Genomic DNA, 17,855 nt, shown 5'->3' on the forward strand with positions numbered 1-17,855 from the left:
GGTGCTCGCGTCCTACAGTGCGCACTGAACACGTTACGTACATACATTATTGCTGCTGTGGAGCAGAGTATCGAACAAGACCCGAATGAGTGCATTCGCACTCGCACGCTATGTCCATCCACTTAATGGAAGATTTTTTTAAGCCTCTTGGTTTACCGGCAAACTCCAATTCGTGCAAGAATTGTAACCAAATGACCAACAAAAACCCGTCGCACGTTCGGTGAATGCCTCCACAACGAGATGACCACCGATCCCGATTTCTACAACAAAATTTTGTTCAGCGATGAAGCTCACTTTTGACTGAATGTGTAAGTTAATACATAAAATTGTCGCATTTAGAATGATGAGTGAGTGAATCAACAAATCATTACAGGGGAATTATTGATCCTTATTTCTGCAATATTAAAGTCGGACATAATGTTAGTCAATGGGGAACACTATGGAGATATGATTAATGACTACATGCCTTATAGCAAAAGAAAAACATTATTTTAATGAAGGAAACTTTTGGCGAGCGCATTTGCTCGCGCCGTGCGCCTTTGGAGTGTCTTCCATGATCGTACAATTTATGACCGCTGTCAAGATAAATGCCGTGGAAAAGAATATTCGACACATTTTTACTACATACGGCCCGAATCGTTGCCATAAGTGATCGAAGATTGGGCCTCTCGACTGCAATTCTTTCGAGCTTTATTGTTCTTTCATTAGGACAACGTTCTGACTCATTCAGCGTGTGATATGACGGACAAATTGAGAGAATAAGGCTATGACGACGAGATTTGGCTCCTGGCAATTACTATCTTTTGGATTTTCATTCCAACAATCGTTATTTCATATAAAGGGTGATCCATTAAGAGGTTCTCTATTTTTTTAAATGAAAAAACACACAGAAACTTCAAAATTAATGGAGTTTGTTTATTATCATACGAAATAACATATTTTGGCATTTATTTTTTGAATATTATCTCTTTCTGATGTTGGCCGTGGCTACGTTTCAGATGGTCCATCCGTACCAATTTTTTGTGACTAGTTCGAGTCGAAATGGTAACTGGCGAAAGGAATGCGTGATGTTTGGCTCCAAGGCCTGAAACAAAGGGGGATTGTCCGCTTACACTTCAGAGTTTCGATATCCATACAGGATGATTACACCGACCGACAAACCATAACAAACCGTTTTTTCTGCATGAGAATTTTTTTAGATTTTTTCAGATTTTAAATCCCTTTATGTTACTCTTCCTTCCAAATGCAGCAATTTTGCTTATTTACATACCCACTGCGCCAGAAATTGGCCGCAACGCTGAACAAAATTTGGATCGAAAACGGCGAAACTTTTTGGAACTTTTCAAGAGCTCATAGAGCGACGCGATGTCGCTTGGGAACGTCGACCGTCTTCAGTTCTTGAACAAGTTATACTTTATACGCTTTCAATTTAAGAACTCGACGTAAAATTCGCCAAGTCGTTCCATATGTTAGCTCGAGTTGCTGTGAACGGCGCTGAATCGCTACGGCTGCGTGCTGTACGTCGTCTATTCGGTCGAATATAATCCAATAATGAATGCGAATAGAACACTCAGCAGGCCGGTTATGTTGAGCACAAGTGGTGCGAAGCGTGCGAAACACATTCTTTGCAGAACATGTATTTTCGTAATAAAGTTGAATTATTTGTAAACTTTGTTTAGGCGAAAGTATTTCAATAAACAATAATGTCCAAAATGAACAAGACAGATTGACACGACTCATGGTGTTCTGTCAAACAAAGGCAATTGAAAAAAGTATCTCTATTTGGATCACCCGTTTTTGAGTAACTTATAAGTTAATAATTTAATAATGTTGTAATGAGATAAAAATCACCACAACTAAGTGTCCTAGTATTTTGTCTGACACTGTATTATAATAGATGCTGTTTGAATGCGTTCTTGCAAAGACAAGTGTCAAAAGAATTGCGCAAGATGGAAACAACGTTTACAAATATTTAACAAATACAAAGTCGTTAAGGAAAATCAGTAGCAAATTGACAGCGGAGAAAAAAGTAGAACAGGAAAAAAAAGAGATAAAAACAACACAAATAAATGCATATAAATAGAGGGGCTAAGTTGGTCTAACTATATTCGCAGTTAACTAGATCGAACGACATCTGGCAATAAAACGCGAAGAAACAAAAACAAAATTGATCGAATAAAAACTGACACACATACTTGCATATTTGCAAAAAACATAGAAAACGAGAACATTCAAGGCCGTTGGGGCCGCTTGCCAAGCGAATATATGCGAATCGACGGCCGCACGAAAAGCCAACTAAACACCGCGCCGTCGTCGTCGTTGCCTCCGCTGCCGCACCAGCTGATGGTGAGTCGCACAGCTGTGTGGCAATATGTAAAAACTAATGACTATGTTCGACTTGTTTTTGTGTTCAATTCACTTTTTGCTGCGCGGACTGATTTCTGCTGGTTTAGCCGCCCCATAAGAATCGCCCAATACTCAAGTCTCGTCGAGCTGTGGACGATTGCTCAAGCGGCTGCTGCGTGTTAGACGGCATTGTGGCTGCCTAGACCATTTGCACCGCTGGCTGTTCGTCTGTCCGCAATTGAGGCATAAATCAAGGCGGCGGCACAGTAAATAAAGATTTAGCGAGTCTAGCAAGAACGAATGGCGTTAACGAAAATCACTTCATTTTCAAATATTTTATTTGTTGCTTCATTGCGCATTAAAGTCACAATAATCGTGCTGATTTTATATGAGGAGGAAATGATTTACAGTATTCCAGAACTTGTCAGATTGTCAAAAAGCTTCGTGTACTTGCAGCCACAATGTTGCATGTAATATATTTGGAGCGCGCATGCGCAAATCTTATCGGCCACGAACGTTTTTGAGTGTTAGTACTGCAGTTAACTTTGCTTTCCATTTACACGTTTTAGTTTGGTGTAATTTTGAGCCACAAACTAAATATTTAATTAGTGGATCAATAAAAAGACACACCAATATTACTTAATATTATATGCAGACTGGTTTTGAAGTCAAGGCTGTAATTGGTTTAGTCAAAAACTTGTCACACCTACTCTTTTTGCAAAATTTAAAATAAATAATTTTTCGTTGACAGTTGGTTTAGACTTCAGCATAATATTTTTCGTAAAGAAAAACACATTATTTCATATATTCGTTGGTGTCTAACATATTAGATCAACTTTTTAATTTCAATTTAAACGACTACGTAGAGTTCACATATGAACTACAGTGAAGAATTTTTCACTGAAGTCAAACAACTCGTCTCCAAGCCACATTATCAGATTTGAACATATTGAATATAGGCAAAAAGAAAAACATTTACTGAGTCTACGGCTTTTATCTTTTTGTTATGGATCTAAGTACTGTCCCTAAAGTTTACGATTGGTATAGCATCTACTTTACAATCTTCTAAGCAAAAACTGCTGTGGTCCAAGTCCTTTGAATTGCAAATAATTCAGCATATTAACCGAGAGGAAATTAAAACTCTATCGCCATACTCACACAGAATTAAGAACAGAATTTTAAAAGAATATATAGGTTAGCAGTCAAATGGTCGATCGTATCAGGGTCTTCACTGTGATCAAATTGAAAGATGAATTTTGTCCATTTCACCTCCTTCAAAGTAACCCCCTCCCGCAGCAATACACTTATGCCAACGAATTTTCCAGTCATCATAGCACTTGGAAAAATCCTCTGTCGTGATGGCCATCAAAACCTTCTTCGAATCAGCTTTTATATCATCAATTGAGTCAAAACATTGTCCTCGGAGAGGTCATGTGAATTTGCTGAATACTCAGAAGTTACACGAGGGTAAATCTTGCGAATGCGTTGGTTGCAGCACGATGTTAGTTGCAAATGTTGGGAAAAGATCACGAATAACAAATACAGTATGAGATGGTGCATTATCGCACTTCTTTGTTCAATAAATTCAGACATAGTAAGGCCGGTCCATTGTTGTACCTAGAACTCCAATAAAATTGATCATAAATACCCTGATAAATCGCTTTCGACTTAGTACTTTGAACCGATCACAAATTTGTTGAAGCGGACAATGTCAGTTTCAGGTTTGTCTCCTGGTTCGGCGTAGGTATGACGGCCAAAATGTTTCAGCCTATCTTGCAAAAGGCTGGACAATGCAAAGAAAGTGTCTGAATGTTTCCACCTTACCTTCTTTCACACAACTTTGGCAATTTGCGTCCGGCTGCATTTTCAATGACGATGGGTCTGGCACTGCCCATATCTCGGACGAATAATGCCCGTAGCGTATGCCACGTCATGAACAAAAACTGTTCAAGCCTGTAGGTACCGAATATTTGGACCTCAGTACCTACAGTTGACTTTTGATCGAAAATATCGGTCAATGTGTGAGATATGTATATAATTGAAATTCAGTGATAATCCTTCTCTGACAATTGTATGTCTGTACTTCAAAAATGAGTTGAATCCGGCCAATACTTCCCTTAGTTCCCATATACCTAATATACGAAATTTCGACCTTCCGATAGACTTTGTACCGCATATATAGGCCAATATATGAGTTACCTCAATGAGATTGAAAGAGTGTGTTTTACTCATAACAGTGTATCTTTGTACCTAAAATAGATAAATTTAAGCGAAAACTTGACCTAGCCTAATTGTAATTGTCATATCAACCTCCATACCTTCCTCTTACTTTCTAGATAAAATGTCGAACGTGGTATCATTTAAAAACTCGAATGGATGCTTATAATTTAGACAAATTAGTCTATTATACCAACAATTTTTCAATTGCTATCTCTTTCTTCAAAGAAACAACTTTGCAGTTGTCTTTGCATAACCTTAACGGTAGTCACGAATTAGTACTACAAATATAAGCAACAAATTCCGAGCAATGTAAATATCACTAATGACTATTTTTCAATAATATTTGTATGACTTTTAAGCAACTAAATCGCCGTATGTCTAATGGCATGTGAACTCAAACGTTTACCTCTCAGCACGCGGATACGGCAGTTCATTAAACGGCAATATACCAGGGTGTGAACGCAAAACCGTTTTAATGTGGCGACTCTTGAAAACAATGACTTTGAATTAGCGATTTACCGCAAACAACCTAAGCAAAAAGGCACGAGCAACAACCAAAACATTTACGAAAAAAGAAATAAACAAATTACATTCATATTTAAACAATGGCATAACCGAATTAGCTGCAGCTAATAGCTCGTGAAAAATTAGCACCGACTTTATTACTAATGGCAACGGCGCTTTTACGGGCATTCAAAAATTAAGTAGGAAATGAAAGAACCAAATAATTAATTGGGTCTGACAAAGGTGTAGATTTTGGCTATGAGTTAACATTTGAACTGTCAAGAACGTCTAAACAGTGCTGAGTCTAAAAAATCGTGGTAAATTAAATGTCGGCAGAACTAAGCTGCGACTTCGAGTGACTAACTATAGAATAAAGACCAAGCTGGGAATGGGCAAATTTCAAAAGGTTGGCACGAAAGTGAATGTTGCTGGCAGCAAGCAATGGCAATGTGTTGCAATACAGTGTCAACAAAAAGTGTTTGGAATTCGCGCAAATGAAGAACACAAAAAAAAAATAAAGTAAAAAAAAAAATTAATAAAAATTATATGAAAATTTACGCGCGCCCATTCCGCTGTCTACACTTTTGGCATATTGATCGACCAGCTTAATGAGCATTCATTTACCGCACTGGACATTAGCTAGCCGCATACGATTGCGCCACAACGAGTGCAATACAGCGTCAGCCCATAACAACAACAATAACGACAGCAGTTGCTTTGACAACAAAGTTGACATTTATTTAGTTTAGTCCAAAGACATTTTGCAGCGCGAAAGGCCCAAAATAGCTTTGCATTTGCAGCAACTCGAGTTAACGACTGCGCTTTTGGCGATTTTTGACGTCCGTCGATGGCGCGCTGTTGATTGATAGCAATCACAAACTGCAAGACATGACGCACAGTGTGTCGCTTGCGGTCATAAATAGTAGAAAAATTAAAATAACGGTGAAATAATACAAAAAAGTACAACTAAAAAGATACTTTGGATTTTGTAATCAGTACGAAATGCTTCAGTTTTATTTTATTCATAATATAGCTAACGATTACCATCAGCTGAATTTAATGTAATACAATTGGTTTCTTCGAATTTATGCACTTTTCTGAAAATATATTACTGAATGAACCTTTCAGGAAATATCACGAAAAAAAAAAAAAAAAAAAAAAAAAAAAAAAAAAAAAAAAAAAAAAAAAAAAAAAAAAAAAAAAAAAAAAAAAAAAAAAAAAAAAAACAATTATATGGAAACAATTATATGAATTGCATTTTAAAAGCCAAACATTTTCCTAACACTGAAAATCGATACCTAAAAAATAGTAATCAAGAAATTTTTGGACCCGAACAGCAGGAATTCAGTCTACAAAAGCAGATTTTATTGACAAAATTTTTGCTAATTTGTGATGTTTGGATCCTGATCCATATTGATTATGGATCGTATGGCAAATTTGCATACACAATATCATGAATCGCGCGTCCTGGGTCGTGGTTAAAAGAAAAGTAATCTTTAAGGAGGAAAATTATCTTGATTACAGCCATGGACACATAAATGGCACACTTGGTCATCAAATAAAACAACATTTATTTATTCCTTAAGTTTATCACTTAGGGGTCTAAAAAGACATGCGTTTTATTTTAAAAATTATTCACTTTCATATTACTAAAACACTAAAAAAATAAATATTTTATTATTGGTAAAAAAAATACGAAAACATCAATATCCTATATGGCAGCTGGGACACATAAATAGCACAGTCTGAAAAAAGTTTACAAAAAGGTACAAAAATGTATAAAAATGACTAAAAAAATATCATAAATTTGCTCACTTCGATAGTATTTTGTACTATATCCACCATTTTTAATTACCCCTTCACATCTTCGCTGCATGCTGTCCACTAGTTTTTGGCATCGTTCCTTTGGGATTGAATACCAAGCTTCCTCTATTCCAGCCCATAAATCATCAAAATTTTTGAATTTTTTGTTTGCTATTTCGATCTTCACATCATTCCATAAATTTTCAATTGGATTCAGATCCGGGCTTTGCGCAGGCCAATCCAATATTCTAATTTTTCCATTGTCGAGCCAATGTTTTACTATCTTTGAGGTGTGCTTCGCATCATTGTCATGCATAAAGGTCCAGTTTATTGGCATGGATTCAAAAACAAATGGTTCAATTTTATTTTTCAGTATATCTAAATACTGAAACCGGCCCATTTTACCATTTATTCGAACAATGGGCCCTATGCCATGCCATGAAAACGCGCCCCACACCATGATACTTCCACCGCCGTGCGTAATGGTCTTTTGGTGTACCTAGGGTTAAGGGCTTGACTTTGCGGACGACCTACAAATGTTTTTCCATCTGGACCCATCCTATTTACCTTGGTTTCGTCTCTCCAAAGCACGTTTCTCCAAAATTGTTCTGGTTTGTCCTTGTGTGCCTTTGCAAATGCCAGTCGAATTTTGATGTGGCGTTTTGRCAGGAGTGGTTTCTTCCTGCTAACTCGTCCAAAAAGTTGAGCTTCGTTGAGTCGTCTTCCAACAAGTTTTCTGGATACGTTCGCACCATATTCGTCATTAATTTCCATCATTATTTCTCTGGCTGACTTAAAAGGATCGGCTTTGCTCTTCCGTACTATGGTTTTGTCAACCCTAATATCGGTTTTACGTGGTTTTGGTTTTCTTGGAATATTTTTGTTGACACCCATTTTTCGAGAGCAATGCATTATTTCTGCAATTTCAGTAGGAGATTTTCTATTTTTTCTCATATCGCACATAAGCGCTCTCTTTTCCGGCGTGCAATGTTTTCCCCTTCCCATTTTAATCAAATATCGATGAAATAATTATTAATTTACAAAACCAAATTAAAAACACGCGAAAACTGAACACAAAATTCAAAATAAACTGCGAACTTAAAAGTGTGCTATTTATGTGTCCACTTCAAATCAACACTATACTCAATAAAATTGCTGCGTAAAAAGTATAATAGGATATAAACGGTTTTTTTGAACAGCGAAATGAGCTTCATAACGGTAACAAGTAGAAACATGCCACATTGTTATTGTTCATCAACTTTACGAATAAAGAAATGAGAAATAATATTGGATTCGGATTTGTACTATTTATGTGTCCATAGCTGTAAGTTGAACGGTACTTTATATGCTTAATGCAATATGAATAAATATTTATAGAAGGTTAGCAGTCTTGAATGCATGCAATGGTGACTCTTGATATGTGAGGTGTGTTCAAAAAATATAGAGAATTAAAAAAAAAAAACAAATATATTCATTCGTCTACATTAATTTTGTCGCCTTCATATTAAGCAAACCCATTCGATATTATGAACTTATGTAAGCGCTTCTTCCAATCATCGAAACACTTCGCATACCCGATTTCTAGGATAATCCTTCACTCTTTAAATGATGCTTTAGGTCGTTTTAGGACAGACCTTTAAGGATCTCTTCGTTTTTGAAATAAAAACGTCACACACAGCCATGTCTGGGGACTTTCGAGGCTGGGACATCGTTACAGTATTGTTTTTTTTTCATTAATACCCAACGAAGTGTGAGTTTCAAACAAGCGAAAATCGCCAAGCTCATAAAAACACGTTGTTGCAGACAAAGTAAGCTATGAATACAAACAATTCAAATTTACAATCATGCAATATGGATGTATCGAATATATTTCATAAAAATTAAACCACTTTTTCACAATCACTATGTTAAGGGGTTACGTGGGTTTCCTCGGGTAAAAAACAATCCTTTTTCAACATTTTTTTCTCATATTTTCTTTTCGAATTTTTTATTGATACAAACATACACTACTATTCAAAAAGAAATTCTGAAATTTTGGAAGTGCTTTAGTTAAAATTTCAACTTAGAACTTGGACGAAGGAAAAAAACTGAAAAAGGAATTTTGGCAGACGTTTTTACAAAAAAAAAATTTTAATTTCAGTCAAAATTTCGTTGACGTTTTTTAAATAGTTGTGATCTAAAATAATCCTTCGTCCAAGTCTTGAAGAATTGTATCTCAAATACCTGTGTAAATCTTCATTAAGATCGGTTCAGTGGTTCTCGAGAAATATACCAATCGACTTCAAAAATTTGTTTCACGAGAAAAACGGGTTTAAAGGCAGCGCACAAGTTCTCAAGGCTGTATCGCCTATTACTCGGATCAACTTGAAAATTTAAGACAATATTCTAAAGTTTCTGAAGCTCGTAAGCCCCTTAATATCCAATAATCCAAAAATCCAAACATAAGATTCGGTGGAATATCGGTTGCAATACTTTGAACAACGCAAATTTATTGAAGGTAAAATATAATGGAAGTTATGCTTCGAATTATATGTCGCTGAAGAGATTGACTTCTTCCGAAGTGTTCACAGTCAACCATAAAATAGTAGAATTTTTAGCGGAGTATATCAAATTAAAAACCATACAAAAATTGTTCCATGATTACTACGTAACAATACACTGTATAGCACTAGCCCAACACAAACGACAACCCGGCCCACAGCCCACCAACGAAATAACCGATGTATTAATAGATGTTCGAACAACGACTGGCTTGGCTGGCTGACCATTTGTGGCAATTTAAAGTTGTCTAGTTTTCGTGGTTTGTGTCGCAAAATTTAATTAAACACGCTTGCATGTTGTCTAGCACATTTGCAAGCAATTTTCGAATTTTCAATTAAAAACAGAATTGTGCAAATTATCACGTTAAAATTATACTAGTTCAGAATAATAGCAATAATATAAACCGACATGCAAATTATGAATATTTATTTACTAATTTAAAATAACAAAAACTTCTAAACCACCGCACACAAGAGTACATATGTATTTATAACAGGTCATTTGAAGAGTTTCCGGCCTACCATAGTACACACATAAAACTTCTGTGTATTTGTTTTTATGAGGTCTTAACGGTTGTGGGAAATATTTAATTAGACAAGGTCAAGTTATCTACTTTGCAGATTTTTTCCGCATGGTCAATGTGAAAATAAAACTTTGAGCTCAATTTATCTATCCACGCCTACCATACTTACGTAATAGAACAAGTCCACATATCATTTGTGCAGCGCTAATAAAATGAAAATTCCCACACCTCTTAACACGAAATCGCACGGCCACAAATTAGCAATGTAGAGCAAAACAATAACAAAGCTCAAACTAAACAAAATCGGTTGTAAGTGTGACTCACGCTACTTCGAACAAAGCTTTGCACTGTTTAGCCTACACATTTTTAGTTTAAATGGTTCCCAGGGAACGCGTGAGCAACGCCTACACTACGCCGCAAAGCATACGCCGAAAATAGGACAAAAAAAAAAAATGTGGCGTGGCAACTCGGCAGGGTTCGTGATATTTTCAATTTATTTGAACACGCATATACATACATATATCAATATACATATGTATTATGATAAATCAATGCATATGCAAATTCTGCTAGTACTGACTTAAGTACCTAGTCACGTGATCCCGTGTGTGCTTGCTTGGACTCTAAAGGTCAAACCTTTGATCTTTTATGAGTAAAATACAATCACGATTCTGTGTAAATAAAATCATAAAGGCGCGTTTGATAATGCCTTTTTCTAAACAAAATAAAATGTCACAAGTACGTGACGATTCGTTTTTATGATATTCAGAAATAATATCCAAAATTAATTCACATTATATACGTATGTAATAATATATGTATATATATATGTCCTCACCCCTCTATTTCTGTAGATATACTGTGTAACATCCACAGCCTGCCCCCACTTGCGGGTTTTTCTAGAATCTCAAATTACAATAGTTGAGCCGGACACGTTAAATTTAATAAATCGGGTAAAATATTGGATAATAGGCCTCGTGTAATTATTTAAAAATAATATACCAAACATTAAATAAAATCCTTCCCATTAAAGTTTTAACGCACAACCTTAAAGCCCCAACAGCCGTTCCAAAGACAGTCGGAGTTTTTTAGTACTTTTCTGATAAATAATTTGTATATGAAAATTGGGTTGTGAAGATCGTAGGCTGATAATAGGTTAGGTTAATCTAGTAGACCAATAAGCCACGCATAGACCAGTTTGGTCCTTTGCRATACCAGATAGAGTTTAGTTGCTAGGTCCAAGAGGAGTAGCCGGCTGATACCTAGATGTTACTACTAATATTATATTCATAATTTTTAGTCAGTCCCTACCTTTAAAAGTTACCTATTACAGCAGCCGTACAATTAGTTTATGAGATATAACTTTTTCGTGGAGCAACTTACAAAAAAATGGTTAAGAACAATTTCGTGTGTTAATAAAGCATTGCTTTTTAACTGTTGAAAAGTGGTTTGCTAAGTTTAAAGTAGTGGAAATTAGCGCCGAGGATGCTAGAGACAGTGGACGTCCTAAAGAAGCTATTACCGACGATATTATCAAAACAGTTCCCAAAATAATTTTGGATACCCGTGTAGTTGTTAGAGAGAGAGTTCTGAGAGTCTAAAGATATATGAAAGGAGCGAGTTGGATATAATGTGAATGAATATTTGGGTATGTGAAAGCTCTGCGCAAAGTTGGCGCCATACGAAACAAATTGATGTTTCAGAAGAATGTTTGAATATATTCAATCGTAATGAAATTGAATTTTTGCGTCGATATGTGGCAATGGATGAAACATGCCTCCACCATTTTACACAGCACTGCTTTTTGAAAGGCTTAAGGCAATTATATTTTAAAAATCGTATTGACAATTTTATGAGTGCAAAATTGTTGTATCGCTCAAGTACTCAAGTTGGTATGCTTTGTTTAAAAAGTATGTTGTGATAATTGATTTTATTGATTATTGAATATTTTACACGAACCAATGTCCTCCTCTGATTCTAAATGGTTTCTGAAGCACTTTGGAAACAAAAACAAAAATATTCGAGATAAGGGGACAGTCTCGCAGTGTTCCAAGAAGCTGTTACCACAAAATAATTATCACAAATTTTCGCCAACACTCTTGAAAAGGAAAATTTCATCAACGATTCTTATATAGCGATAATGAAGCTTTCGGAGGAAATCACGAAAATTTCCCAATATAAATATAATGAAAGTATTGTTTCCTCAAGCTATTGCCAACGAACACACACTATAATAAGAAAAAATGTGCATGAGTTATTACGGATACTCATCCACCGTTGAGCGTGTTTCTCCTGTCTTCAGGCATCAAGAGCAAGCTCGCTGTAAAAAACTTTATCGACGACAGAGTTAATCGCTGCGACTGAGGCTTACAAGATTTGTTCTAAAAATAGCTGCACTTTTCGGATATAGAATAAAATACACACTGAAAGTTATTATTGATACAATACAGGTTCAAAAATAACTCAGTACATTATCATATTCTTCAGCAACCTTTAAGAAACGGGTCCACCTAATTACTTAATGAAATTTATAGGTTTCCTTATATCGAAAAGAGCATCATTTTTGAGTCTAAGTGCCATTTTTCCGAATACTCCGCGTAAAAAAGGTACTATTTCAAGTAATTGAAAAAAATGATAATAATCACACTAAATTCCTTTCATTTTTATTCACTTTGCGTGGGTGAATCAATTAAATGTCCATAATTAGGTCACATTGTAACATTAGTCAACAGCGAAACTCTATAACCAGGAAATTGTTCCACGCCGTGTGGCACGGCATATTAGCCCTCTGACCCAGTTATCCACACACAACCCTTTCTCTCCCAAGATATTTTCTTTCTTTTCTAAGCGTCTGTTATCGGATAAGTTCGGATCAAATGGCTTACAAATACACATTTTAACACGAAGTAATTGGGTAATGGCGTAGGATTACAAAACTACAATAGTCTCCACAAGCGACAAAGCGTTTTCATAATGTGCAACAACAAAAATAATCAGCTTGGAATAATATGATCTGGAGTCATTGATGTCCAACCGCCGGCCCGCAATGACATCGTACTCCAAAAAGCACGTACAACAACACACATATGCACATACATACATACACACATACATACATACAGACACAATGCAGTGTAGGAAAGCGTTAGTAATGGATTAAAAGTTGGATTAGGCAGTGACTGGGTGCTGAGGTCCAGCTGATTTAAAAAGCAACAACACAAGCATAAGCATTTTCGAAAGAAAAAAAATTGTGAAAATTGAAAATGTAACAAGAGCGCAAACAGAAATCTAGAGTATAAGTAACAAAAACAACAATAAAACCAACAACAACAAAATGATGCAGTAAAATTTCGCAAAAAGTGAATGTGCCTGACAAAGGTGTAATGCACACACAGAAGCAGCAGACAAAAACACTGCCAACAACAATAACAACACAAAGGAGTTTCTTCCATGTTTAGCTTCACATTTCAACCAGGAAAACACCCAAGTAAACGTGTGAGGCGCGTGAAAATGTAATTGCTCAGGTAGTAGAAGCGGTCGAAGAGCAGCAACAACAATTCAGCTGCTTGTGTGATGCCATAATTTTCCAATTCCATATGCTACAAATCTAAATTGGCAGCCGAAGTGAGCAATGAAAATTACAGTTGATTGATTTGGAAAAGAGTGCAGGCAATGATTTCAGGAAGCGCCACCAGCGGTGTCGATCGAGGTAATGCGATGACCTCGCAGATATGTTATAAAATGGGTCATGAACTAATCAGAAAAAGAAAATATTGTAAACATATCCGCTTACTTTTGTTTGGTATAGAGTAAACAAAGCTTTAGGTGTGGCTTAAACTTGTACTTGTAGTATTCAATTTTGTAAATTTAACAATTGAAATCAACAACAACTATAAAACCATTGTTTATCGGAGGGAACAATTGAGTAATTCGATTTCATACTTTTATTTGAAAGCAATCATTGACATGATACCGGAAACTGAGGCTTCAACACATGGTATAAAAGCGATGGGCAGGAAAGAATTAATTTATAGAACGAGCCGACAATACCTCCAAGGAAATATGCAACAAACTAGGTTTGTTTTAAATTTTATGTGTTGAATCAAATTTCTGTTGCCGAAACATTCAGAATGTTGGAAAAGGCTTTCGATGGTAATTGTTTGTCGTGAACAAGTGGTTTTGAAAAATTATTTAAAGAGGGTCGAGAACTGGTTGACGACGAACCACGGCCAGCATGGCCATCAACATCAACTGATGATCAACACGTCAGTAAAATAAAGGAATTGCTGCCTGATAATTGTCTTGTCAGAGATCTTACTGGCATCGTTGGAATTTTGGAAGGATCAGTGAAAACCTTTTTAAAAGATCATTTGAGCAACGCGACAATCAGTTCGAAAATAAAATAATTTGACAAACAACTTTTAGAAAAATATGGAGGTGATTAGTAAGAATATACATTACATTATCCTCTTTGTTGTGTAAATTATGTTGGATGGATGGCAAGGGATCATTGGAATTCATACATCCATAGACCAACTGAGTTTACTTCATTACATGCCTGGGAGGACATACAACGCGAAGTAATACCGATTTGTATTCTCGAATACTACCAACGTTTTTTTTCCTCTGATAATAGATAAAGCGTCAAACAAATATGTACCTTAGAAAAGAAAACCCGCACAGGTACTATAAAGTCTCCGACTAGGGTACATAGTTTTATGATTTTTTGAAAGGTTTTATTTATAAGATGCTAAAGAAATCATCAGTCTAATAGCACCTCCCTAAAGCGTGGTTATACATGTTTAATATGAAGTGGGTACCCAAATTGCTCTTGTTCAAAGTAACTGCACCTTTGCATACATATACATACGAATAAAATATACGAGTCGAGTTGTAAGGCAATTTTTACTGTTATATGCACTTTAGCGCCTAAACACCAATGTAAATGTACAATTTTGAATTTCGCTTACAGCGCTAAACTCCTTGATTGCAGAGCAATTTGTGTTACAACCAGATATATTTTTGTATCTTGATGTATTCGGGTATGGCTTGTGTTGCAGATTTGTGGAGAGTAAATAACCGAAATTTATATTCGCTTTAGGTTGCTCGGTGTGCAAAATGTGAAGACAATCAAGACAATAATGTTTTCGCTGAAAAGTTAAAAATAATAATATTTTAAACTAAATCGACACGAGGTCTGATAACATAACGCTCTGAATACGCCTACAGGATTCGAAAAATAACAGTTATCATTACCTATCCGTAATTGTTTATCGGAAGTATTTTACGTCCAAAGTGATCGAATAGTTGTGACGGTTGTTTCAAGATTTTTTTTTTATATTTAGTTATAAAGAGCTAAATTCCTTTAAGATGGAAAAGGAGCTTAGAGCGGGTATATACATAATTTTGGTGGAATACTTTTCTTTTCCTTAAGTCTTTCTTAAATTGGCTTCTTAAATATCAAAACAGCAAAAGTTATAAAATCCGATCTAGAGTACTTCGTATTAAGTAACATTTGGCATTATGGTTTATTCAGCGTCCATGGGATCATATCTGCCCTAAGGTATATTAGGGATAGAATGACTTTTTGAGCTAAGCTTACCTAAGCTGAAATCATCATTAAACTTGTTGGCATTGCGTACAACCGTAAAGATCTCATAGGACTCAAATCTGAAGGAAAAATTTACGACTTATGTACTAAAAGGTTTTAAGGATATTTGAGATTTTCCGATTACGAATATGAGTAAAAAACAACTCTCCATCACATACAATTATTTTTGTCATTTTAATTAATGGCGCTTTACTTTATCTTTACTATCTTTTTCGGTTTTAGCAACCCAAAATTAAGAAAAAGCTGCCTCTAAGCCTAATAGGTACTTCGTTTCACCCGCATTATATACAGCAAAGACAGAAGCGAAAATTATATGTCAGTTTCATAAGCTCATTTGTCAAAAAATTATATCAGGGTAATCATCTCCCACTGAGGTTCAACTACTTCGAAAAAAACTATAACCACTATTAAATACATATTTACACAAACGTAAATGTAAAGCGAGTCTCGAATAGAAGAGGCTCGGTGTGTGCTATTTTTGTTGGCATTACATAGTTGTAAAATATGCAATTCATTACACTCAATTACAGTTCATTTACACTTAACAGGTGCGGTCCTATTAAGTCTGTATTTGTATTTATATGAAGAAGGGTTGTAGAGCTCAAACGAAGAAAATATCATGGCTCCAACATACACACATACATATGTATGTATACAAAATCTAAACATAAATAGTTATTATGTGCATTAAGAAAATATTTGAAGCCACCTAGAGCATGACGCTTGCATTTCTTTTTGTTGTGGCAACACTTGATGTTGCAACAAGTGTTTGCTGTAATACGAACGAATGTGATTACTAATTATTGACACCATGGGAAACCGAATTCATTAATTTTCGCCTCACAATTGATACTTCTTTGCTGCTTTGCCTTACACGAGTTGCGATGATTTTTTTTTACCGCCAGTCTTCTTATATTCGTCAATAATGCAATCAATTAAACTATGTGAAAATCTTTATGTAAATGAAGCGCTGAGCTTGTTAACTGTTTTTTTTTTAATGGAAACTGAGTTTAGACGGTGAAATCAGCTTTACGAAGCATATTTGGTTCTTTGTATATGAACGGTCATGTCAGTTTCATTTGTTAGTTTTTGAGTTGGAATGTAAAGAAATCGCTAAAGTTGGAGTTATATTGACATAAACAACAACAAAAATTTATTCACAAATTTAATTTCTGAGGGTTCAGCGACAAAGAGGAAGAAAGATTGCCTACAGAGAGTTAACCTAAAGTTAAAAGTTTTACATTATTTCCATCATAAGTGACTTTCCGCGAAGCAAAAGGCTTTGAGTTGCAAGTAAAAAATTATATGGTACCCCCGAGATTTATAGCTCCAATGGCACCAATGAAGAAATAAATAGGGTCAAAATAATGAATTTCTTGTTAATCTGTAGGTAGATGGCTAGCGGCGATACCATAATCTGTTACAAAACTTGAAAATTCAACTTTTTCAAACCTTAAAACCCTACTTTTTTATATTAAAAAAAAACGGTTCAAAATTTTGCAAAAATTCTAGTAGAGTTATAGCCACATTGGCATTTAAATTTCAAAGCAAGCGTTGGAACCGTTTTTGAAAAATCGTGGATGCCAGTGTGGAGAATAAAGTTTTGAGAAAAAAACATGTTTGAAAATTCAGGTTTCTAGGCCACGCGCACTACTTTACTCGCTCCTGTAACTTTGCCAGCACCTTCTATGTTGCTCTAGATTGAATTTATGAAAAAGAAAACGATTTTTGAAACCTTCAAACCCCTCTTAATACAACAATTTTGCCGAATAATCGTCCTACTAGGGGCATGGCAATTGCCTAAAATCCGTCTTCATCGCAAAACGGTCAAACTTTGTATCTGAAGTACCTGCAGACATTATTTATGTCTTTATCAAACAAAAACCCAAAAAAAAAAAGAATTAATTTATATTAGATATGTATATATGGTATACAATTGTTTACAGCAATGAAGCTTAATAACAATGAAGCATAATATCATGAAAATGAAACCAAAGCCAACACAAACAAACACAAAACCCGAAATGGCACGTTACTAAAACCAGCACTGCACATGCGCAACCATCGCCGCACACACTTTGGAGGAATTTTCGTCTTGAGTGTGCCGACGCCATGCAATGTGATGCCGTTGCAATGCAGCTTGCCACAAAGCGTGAATTGTCGGTAGCGCCAGCGGCGGCAGCTGCAAATTCGCACTTGAGATTTTAATTATTTATCGGTTATTTGCGTGGATCGTATTAAATAACCAAAAGTGACAAGTGTGAGAATTGCCAACCTGAACAATTTATTAAAAAAATAGCTGTAGAG

General features: G+C 35.6%; 1 protein-coding gene across 1 annotated transcript in view; it reads right to left on the minus strand.

Annotated features, from left to right (window-relative positions):
* The window catches only part of LOC108978176, a 208,800-nt gene that overhangs the window by 149,822 nt on the left and 41,123 nt on the right, over window positions 1-17,855 (minus strand). The window lies entirely within an intron of this gene.

Source organism: Bactrocera latifrons, unplaced genomic scaffold, assembly GCF_001853355.1.
Source record: "Bactrocera latifrons isolate USDA-ARS-PBARC rearing strain unplaced genomic scaffold, ASM185335v1 scaffold_119, whole genome shotgun sequence".
In the NCBI taxonomy this organism is placed as follows: domain Eukaryota; kingdom Metazoa; phylum Arthropoda; class Insecta; order Diptera; family Tephritidae; genus Bactrocera; species Bactrocera latifrons.